General features: G+C 49.5%; 1 non-coding gene and 1 pseudogene across 1 annotated transcript; both read right to left on the bottom strand.

The window, feature by feature from the left end:
• Window positions 1-3,333: 3,333 nt before the first annotated feature.
• Window positions 3,334-8,213, bottom strand: LOC120842078 (annotated as a pseudogene).
• Trnak-cuu lies at window positions 5,848-5,920 on the bottom strand. The gene has a single exon. It is a non-coding gene; the product is annotated as a tRNA-Lys (tRNA).
• Window positions 8,214-9,506: the final 1,293 nt, after the last annotated feature.

Genomic DNA, 9,506 nt, shown 5'->3' with positions numbered 1-9,506 from the left:
TAAAAATACATTGTTTTCTAAGATTTTTTTTTATTATTATGCTTGGAAAATTAAGTTACCGATTGTGTTCAGTTTATTCTAAACTATTTATATGAAATTCCAGAGTGCTTTTGTGCATAACAGTGGCTAGATAAGGTTTTTATAATTTCTGATAAAACAAACTGACTAGTTTCTCTTTAGTGACCGTTTCGCCAAGGTGACAGCAGAACAAGTAACGGATCCCGACGTCAAACTGTAGGAATTTGAGATATATGTTTTCTTAGCGAATGCAATCCACTGTTGTGACATATTTGAATATCCTTATCGCTTGCTTTAGCGAGCGACGGCGATAGCGACGAGTCAGCGACGTATTACGAAGATTTCTTACTATCGCTCGTCGCGTCACTCGGTTTTTGGATTTCTAGAAAACATCGTTCCGCTTTCACGCGGCTTGCGTCGTCGCGCGAGTGACCGAGCGTCAGCGAAGCGGGTCGCCGTCGCTGTTCTCGTCGCTCGCAAAATCGTTTACATTCGGTTTATACTTCACGCTGTCAATAATATCGACTCGAGCGCGCATAATTCCATTTCCACGGAGCGCGTGTAAATCAAACCCTAAACCAAGACGGGGGCTGCAGCCAGCAGCTTTGAGAGCGTCATACAATGGATTATAGTTTGACAGAAGCAAGCACACACTTCGCTAGCGCATTCCAGCCTTGAGCGCTCGAACTTCCGAAAACGAAACCAGATTTTGCTACATTTTGGCTAGCTCGAAACATTTTCTTTTTTAATATAGGGTGTCTTTTAGCTATAATCTAGACTAAGAGAAATGTGTACCTTCCCAAATTATATTTATGTCGCCGTACTATATAAGTAATAATTGTGTAATATCGTTACGTTCATATAAAATACGGGGGGTGTCACCGGACCTTCGTCTGAAACAAAAAGTCTGCTATATATACCGAGCGGGTTTCTATAGACCTTTTCTGCAAGTGCGCCGCCATGTTGAATTGACGTCACTTCCAGTATGGGCGAAAACATTGTTTTGCCTTTGCCACGCCAAGAGAAAGCATTTAGGATATAAGCGTAACCGTCACACATTATCGTTTTGCTTCCCCCTTATTTTTTTACTAGTTACAGGTTGAAACGTTTTAGTATTTTTTCATCGCCCATACCGGATACGCCTATTAGGTGGCTGGGGACGAGAGTACACAGAAAAGGTCTATTGCGATTGAGAAGGGAGGAAGTGGCCGAGTGGGCTAACGCGTCTCAGCTCGGAGCGTGGAGCGAAAGCTTGCGCTGGGAACCTCCTGGGTTCGATCCCCGCCGCCCCCGCCCGTTTCGATCTGGATGAGTTTCGTACCGGCACGCGTTCGTGTGATCACTACTGCGTGATGCACGTTAAAAATCCCAGGTTAGCGGTTGTACCGCACTGGCTAAATTTCTCATCTACAGCTAAGAGACCGATTACCCGTTGAGGCGCATCTCCATCAAGGCTGTATAAACATAAAGAGCAAGCCAAATTTATATTGCGATTGAGTAGGAGTGTCGGGTTGTTAGTGCCTCTGTTCGTTGTTTGTGTATGTAGATGCTTGTATGTTGATCTTGTGGTATGTGCTGTGCTGTGATGTGTGTGTTGGTATGCTGCCGTCCGTGTTCGAGCGTGTCACTTCCCCAAATGCCGAAATGTCCTTCATTTTTGTAGTTTTCCGCATACTCACTAGGTGGCGCAAGCAGCCGCCCAATTTTATTTTAGCTTTGTTTGTACGTAGTCCATTTATGTGTAAGGAACCACACCACATAGCTACAGTCTAGTAGAAAAGTAACCGCGTGTTTAAATGGCGCATAGCGCCGGCGTTCAGTTCGTCTTCGTTCGCTGGCCGTTTCGGTAGCCGACTCGTACCCGGAAAGCCGCAAAATTTGCGTACACACGAGATATGAGTGGATACGTCGAAACGTCGCGTACAACTTTGCTCGCGGTAAAGAGGTGAGCGGGACGTCGGTAACGCCGGTCGGGTAGGGTCGGGTCGGTGTCGGAGCTATTCGTCGTCGCTCGCGGCAAACGGGCTTTTTCAATAAAGTTCATGTCTGTGGTCGCGAAAAGATAACTGCTGTGGAAATTACCCGGCGTCGGTGACAATGCAACCGGCTTGAGGCCTCGGCGATCGGCTGAACCGCCACGCGAACGAGACCTGCTCGATGGGGAAGCACGCTGCTGGATGCAGTCGATGGTCGCTCCCACTGTCGCGTAATCGCCGTAATGGATACGGCGTCGGCGCTTGGGGGTGAATGCTTGCAGTAGTTCAGCACGTATGGACGATTACGAACGAACACGTGCAAACTACGCTTTCGCTGCGGCGAAAAGCCGTGTAAAGCGCTGGGCCTCGCTCGTCGAACCCGTCTTGCGTCAAACGGCCGCCATTGTAAAAAAACACCCCTAGACGTGTGATCGCAGAACGAAGTACACGTTCAAAGATGTTCATTTTACACGAGACCTCGGGTGCAAAAGAAATACACCGAGCCTCGCGTGTAAAACGAACACCATTTGGGGAGTCCGCCCTGGGACAACGGTTTACACGTCCAGGGGTGTACTTTTTCGCTGTGTGTGTAGGTCACAGCGGCTCAATGAGCAAACAGGATGTAGCTGACGCTTTGGGCGCCGAACGGGTGGGAGAGGTCTTGCGCGTGCCTGAAGCGCCCGGTCGCATACCAAAAACGAGAGCACAATAAAGTACAATTATGAAAATATGGCAACAAATTGACCGATTCCTAAACATGTAGGAGCCCTACGTTTCGAACCGACTTGGTCCTTCGTCAGGGGCGACTGTGGCCGTTGAGGAGCGGCGTTTTTCGGTCCTCTTTTTCTTCTCTCAGCGATGTGGCGCATTTCCCGGTCTTCTTTCACGAATGTGGCGAAGCCCGTTCACGTACAGGGTGTCACAAAAGAAAATTTACACGGTCTTTTTTACCGCAAAAATAAACTAGGCATCGCCGAACGCTCATTCTCCGCCCAAAGGTAGAGCTAGAGGTCACAACCAGATGCCAAAGTTTCAGCCCGATCCGATAACTTAATCAAAAGTTATAAGTGATTTTCTGAAAATTTCAATGGGAAAATGGAGCCCGTTTTTGCCCGTTTTCGGTTTCTGGGGCCATAGAGCCCCATGTATTTGAAAACTCGGTCGGCCGCCATTTTCCCATTGCAATTTTTAGAAAATCCCTTATAACTTTTGATTAAGTTATCGGATCGGGCTGAAACTTTGTCATCTGGTTGTGACCTCTAGCGCTACCTTTGGGCGGAGAATGAGCGTTCGGCGATGCCCAGTTTATTTTTGCGGTAAAAAAGACCGTGTAAATTTTCTTTTGTGACGCCCTGTACATTGTTGGTAAAGCACCAAGTCACCTATTTTTGTTGCCTGGCGTCGTTTGAATGTGATAGGACTCGATGAAAAGCTTATGTCGGTTGTTAGTCTCTGCGTCGATAATGCTGGTGTTGTCGAAATCAATCCGGTGGTCTTTGACTTCGCAGTGCTCAGCGACTGCGCTGCGCTCGTGGTCGAGCTTGCGAACGTCGTTTTAGGGGTGAAGCTAGCCATGTCCGCATGTCCGTCCGCCGTCGGGTGCACGTGCTCCTGCTCGTGAGCTCACGCACTCACGAGCACGTGAGCACGTGCTCCCGTGCTCGTGTAGGGTAAAAAACAAACAAACCGCATCTCCACGTGGTGAATGATGTTGATTGGGGCGAAGCTCTGGTGGTGCTTGTCTGCGTAGACGGTGAGCTGCAGCATGCCGAGCCTTTCGTTCGTTTTCATCCATGTCAGAAAGAGAATGTGTGTTTTAAAACGTTGTTATATACGCATTTGAGCATTTGACCGCAGCGTGACGTGGATGAAAACGAACGAAAGGCTTGGCATGCTGCGGCTCACGGTCTACGCAGACAAACACCACCAGAGCTTCGCCCCAATCAAAATCATTCAACACGTGGAGATGCATTTTCTTTTTTGTGTGTGTGTTGGCGTATTTTTTCCTTAAAGACAATCTGCACAATCTGCACAAGGGATCTTATAAACCACGCCCTGCGTTTTTTCTTTCGGAGGACGATCTTTTGGGCGGGGCATGAGTAACCCAAGCGTGGACATCGGCTTGCGGGCCACGCTGATTCCTTCTTTGGCTAACACGCGTGGAAGCGCCCCACTTGTTCCTTTGATGTAGGGTACGCAGATACGCGAGGTTGAGCGTAGCTGTGTAGAGGCTTGTGGTTGCTGGTGTCTGTGATCTCGAGCTTGACGACGGGCAACGCACTGGATAAAGGTGCTCGTTTATCCGTTCTTTTTAAAATCAGCACAAACGGTTTTTTCCTTCTTTCTTCTGTCAGCCTCAGACGAGAATGTAATCTTCGCCCTAGACAGCAGTGTGCTAACCACCGATGCTTTGTGGCAGGCTGGGTGATTGGAATCAAACTGGAGATAACGTCCAGTATACAAGAAACGTCTACACGCTTCCTGTAGACTGAAAACTTCAACTCTTCCTTTTCTCTTCTCACGAGCACGTCGAGAAAAGGCAAGGAATTGTCTTTTTCAAGTTCCGCTGTGAATTGGATAGCCGGTTCGATGGGGTTGAGATGTGAAAGGAATTTGTCCGCTTCAGATCTTTGAAGAATGCAGAAGCAGTCGTCTACATGCCGCACAAATATTTTGGGTGCAGTGTCGAATGACTGCAGGGCGTCTTCCTCAGTGGCTTCCATGCACAGGTTAGCTGTGGTAACGGAGACGGATGCGCCCATGGCGGAAGGGCGGTCCTGTTGCGCAGATCTTTGTCTTTATCGAGAGCCTTCCTGGCAGCTGTAACTGCCAGGGGAACCGGCACACTTGTGAAAAGTGAGATTACGTCGAAAGAGACTAGGCTTTCCTCAGCGCTTACCTTCAATTTCGAGATGCGCTCCGCGAAGTCGCTGGAGTTGCTGATGTAAGTCGCCGTTTTTCCCACGAGAGGAGAGAGGGTGTGGTGAAGATAGCGCGACACGGCTCGAAGTGGTGAGGCTCTAAAGTCCACAATGGGGCCGGGGAGCAAGACTAGGCTTGTGGATCTTGGGAAGGCCGTAGAAACCGGGCGCAGATCCATTCCTACAAAGGAGGGCAGGTGGAGGCCCCTCGAGTCTGGATTTTTTTTTTTTTAGTTTAAATTAGGATTTTGTTCAGCGTTGCCTGGATTCGCGGTGTCGGATCCTTTTTTAGTTTTTCATAAGCAGAGGGTCAAGCAGGTCTTGTATCTTCTGGTCGTAGACATCCCGGTCAAGGACAACGGTCGAATTGCCCTTATCTGCAGGAAGAAGCACGATCTTTTTATCATCGTAAAGCGCCCGGAGCGCACTTTCTTCTATAAAGCACAGAAAGTGGCCTTGTTCCCACCCAAGCCGACATTGGCGTGCGGGCTCCCAGCAAGACCAGCTTGACCAGCACGATTTGAAGTTTTACCATCTTAACCAGCTTGTCTCCCACCTTGACTACATTGGCTCCATGGAAGACCAGTTTGACTAGTTAGGACCAGGTTGGTTCCCAGCTACACCAGATTGAATCTTGTGGGAGACAACGAGCCACGCTGAACGTGGATGGACGGCCCCGTGAGCGGCGAGGAAGAAGAGAAAGGGACGCTCGTGGTAGGTGCGCGTGGACAGAGTTCGAGGGGCCGTGACGAACGAAAGAGGCGGTGCGGAACGAGCCCAGGGAAGACCCGGACCACAAGGCAGCCTTAGCCTCCGCAGCACAACTTAAGTATCGATAAAGTGTTTGTCTATCATAGCGCTCCTTGTGTGACTTCCTCGGAGCGAGTAGAACTCGGCCTGATCGGGAATTGTCAGGTGACCCACATAACTGGCGCCTAACGTGGGGCACGAACCCACGACCCTGAGATTAAGAGTCTCATGCTCTACCGACTGAGCTAGCCGGGCTGACCACCACAGTTATGTGGGTCGCCTGACAATTCCCGATCAGGCCGAGTTCTACTCGCTCCGAGGAAGTCACACAAGGAGCGCTATGATAGACAAACACTTTATCGATACTTCAGTTGTGCTGCGGAGGCCAAGGCTGCCTTGTGGTCCGGGTCTTCCCTGGGCTCGTTCCGCACCACCTCTTTCGTTCGTCACGGCCCCTCGAACTCTGTCCACGCGCACCTACCACGAGCGTCCCTTTCTCTTCTTCCTCGCCGCTCACGGGGCCGTCCATCCACGTTCAGCGTGGCTCGTTGTCTCCCACACTCCCCACTCCTCAAGCCTCAAACTCCGGGGGGGTCCGGAGCATCCGGAGTCCCTGGACCGAGTCACTGGACTCCAAGTCGCCCATCTCCGCCTTGCTGGTGGCGGTGGACGTGCATCAGGTGATTGGTGAGCTCCTGGTGGGGGGACTTGATGAGCTCTCGCTCCCGCAACAGGTCCGGGGTCAGGCAGCTGTACGTCTGCTGGATGGCCAGGTAGGTGGTCTCGGCAAAGTTGCCCAGCGTGGCCGTCGAGACGCGGGCCGAGGTGTAGCAGACCTCGATGCCCGCCATGTGCAGCAGCTTCTTGGGCACTGGGGCGGACACGATGCTTGTGCCGCGGGGCGCCGGATTAGCCGCATCAGCACGCACCTTGCAGGGTACGGTGTGGCGCTTTCCACTCTTGTTTCCCCAATAGCCGTTACGGACGGGGATGACGCACAGCTAGGCCAGGATGATGGCTTGAAGGATGGCCGTGGCCACCTCTTTGGAGCACTTGGCAGGACTGGCACCTCTTTGGAGCTCTTGGAGCACTGGCCGTTGAAGTCCACAATGGCCACAAAGGCCTTGAAGCGGGTGCGCTGGCCGGCACGCGTCTGCTTCTGCACCGGCATAATCTTCAGCACCTCGTCCTTCGGCGACGATGCGGGAACGACTCTTTCCCTAATCGGCGACAGAGTCTACGAAGACTGTCGCCGACGAGCACTTCACGTGCGGGAAGTTTCCACCACGCTGCGTTTAGCAGCAGGATCTGCTAGGGCACAAAGCGCTATACGCCTTCACCTTAGCCTCGACGGCAGTCGAAGGAGGCAGCGTTTTCTGTATCTGCCAGGCATGCAAATCCCTGTGATCTTAGGACAGGACTTCGTCTGCCGGGAGGGGATTATCATAGACTTGAAGAATAACGGGTACCACTATAATCCGTTGACTCCCCTTATCCCCTTTGCCGTCCCACCGAGTTTCGGCCAGGACACAGAAAGCTCACTCGTCGGATCACGAGAGGAGCAAACATTAGCTGCGCGAGTCGTATCGGGAAACGTTGAAGCGATTGTCGCTTCTTGCAACGGGCCGGGCGCCGTCCATCCACGTTCAGCGTGGCTCGTTGTCTCCCACAATCTAAAACCAGATTCTAGTTAGACCATGCTGGGTTTTACTTAAACCAGACTGACCACCTCAAATTCTAGCTTGCCCAGCTTAAACCAGCTTGATTGCCAGTTAAACCAGTTTATTTACCACACTGACAGTTTGACCAGCTTAATAGACTACTTCCATAAAGCCCTGCATGCAACACGGCGCGCGTTGCACTCTGGGAACTAGTTGGCGAGGGAAAAGAGTGCCACGGTTTCGGTTTCGATCGACACGTCGACAAGATATTATACACAGAGCGTGGACTATAAACGGCCGTTATTTTATGTTTTCTGGTCCCGCGAGCGTCATTTTTGGTCTCTAAACTAACCTAAATGGCCAGACCTCAAAGCTTTAGCACAAGCCCGAGACGTATCGTTTGTCTTAACGCATGCTTGTTGTATTTTTGTACTTGAGCCTTTCTGTTAGCGTTTCGAAGTATGTGAACTAGCCAGTGCTGGGAATCTCAACGCTGCGAAGCTCGGGGACCTTGCTTGTGTACGAATCAACAAGCTGTAGACTCCAGTAAGTATGCATACATCGAGCTCGCGCCTTTACATTAGTGTTGTTGATCAGGAAGTTAGTTTGTTTCGTGCGTCCATGGACGAAATATAACTTTTTGCAATTACTGTTTTTCTTCATACACATACGCGAGGTAAAACTCGGAGACGCCATTGAAAAGCTCCATTTGAACACACTTCTCATCGCTTATCTGTACTGCCCCGCAGCACCGCACGAATTAGTGAAGTTTCCACCCGCTTGCATTTCACTAATATTCAATATCGCGTATACGCATAAAGTAATCCTGCAATTATATAGGCACATTCGCACATAGAAACCGTTTAAAGAAAGCAAAAGTCGAGCACTTGTGTGAAGAATGTCGCACCATTCAGTGGAAGCTCGCCGGACCGGCATGAACCCCGGTGCGCCAAACGAACGAAATTATACAAAGCGCATTTGACAGTTGCTAATAGCCATAATATTTGTTATGTGTTTGCTTTCCGTTCAGGCACAGACCTTGGGCGTCAGTAAAAGGTCGTCCAAAAAGGCTTAGCGAGGAGTAGGGGACGCATCTTAGGGCCTCCGTCGTAGTTAACCGATCTCAGCGTTTACGAAAACTTAATCTTATATCTGCGTAGAATTTTAGTGTAAGATATGTGATGACGCGAGGAAGACATCATAGTAACTTTTGTGCAGTAGTGAGGTCGAATTTATGGCGTTTCCTCAAAGGGTAACTGCAAAGAAAAAAAGTGTATATATAAACAGCCTAATTGGGGCCAGCATGCCACAAAACAATTTTTCCAACAAAAACAAATTTTTTTACTGCAATATTTATCGCGCGGGACTGATTTTAGTTTGCTGCTATTTCGTTCGTTTTAAAATGCGCGCCACAAAGTTGGTATTTACGTCACGGAGTGGCTGCTCTACGTGACGGAGTGACGTATTCCAGCCACTCCGCGCGCGTCGAAAGAGCGGGAGTTTCAAATGTGGATAGGTTGTGACTCCGACTAAATTACGTCCTGTGGCGTAAATATTGCTAAAAAAATTGTTTTTTTCGCGGAAGATTTGTTTTGTGACATGCTTGTCCCAATTAGGCTGTTTACAAAAACACTTTTTTTTTCCTTTGCAGTTAGCCTTTAAAAGTTAATGCGCCAACGCTGGCTCAACGTTGATACTCCTGTGAGGATGCGGCTTGCTCTTCGCCCAATGAAGTAACAAGAAGCGGACGTTTGTCAAACAAAATACGTGTAGGGCTCAAGGTGACCAAATTTCATTTGTAGTTCACTGGTACTAGACGGTATTACTGACACGAGCTCAAAGATGCACTGGTGGGTGAGGTGACTAAGTCACGTCATACTGCGTTTCCATACGCACGCACAATATCCGGTGTTTCGGAAACCAAGGAAAGTGCCGCGGTCTTCGTTTTTGTATCGCTCGAGACTGAGTGTATTGTACATTCGTGAAAAGTCAGGTAGTCGAAAACGCAAGCAGCGCGTTCGGTCGCGGCGTGATAGCATGAGATCAGGGATGGGCAGTATTTCAAATAGAAGTATTTGAAATACGTATTTCAAATACTTTGTGTATTTTGCATTTGTATTTAATTACAAATTGGGTAATGTATTTGACGTGTGTATTTAAATACTAAAACGTGGGTATTT

Source organism: Ixodes scapularis, unplaced genomic scaffold (genome assembly GCF_016920785.2).
Source record: "Ixodes scapularis isolate PalLabHiFi unplaced genomic scaffold, ASM1692078v2 PGA_scaffold2__306_contigs__length_199485367, whole genome shotgun sequence".
Lineage (NCBI taxonomy): Eukaryota > Metazoa > Arthropoda > Arachnida > Ixodida > Ixodidae > Ixodes > Ixodes scapularis.
The sequence above is the reverse complement of the archived record's forward strand: the minus strand, read 5'-3'. Positions and strand labels throughout refer to the sequence as shown.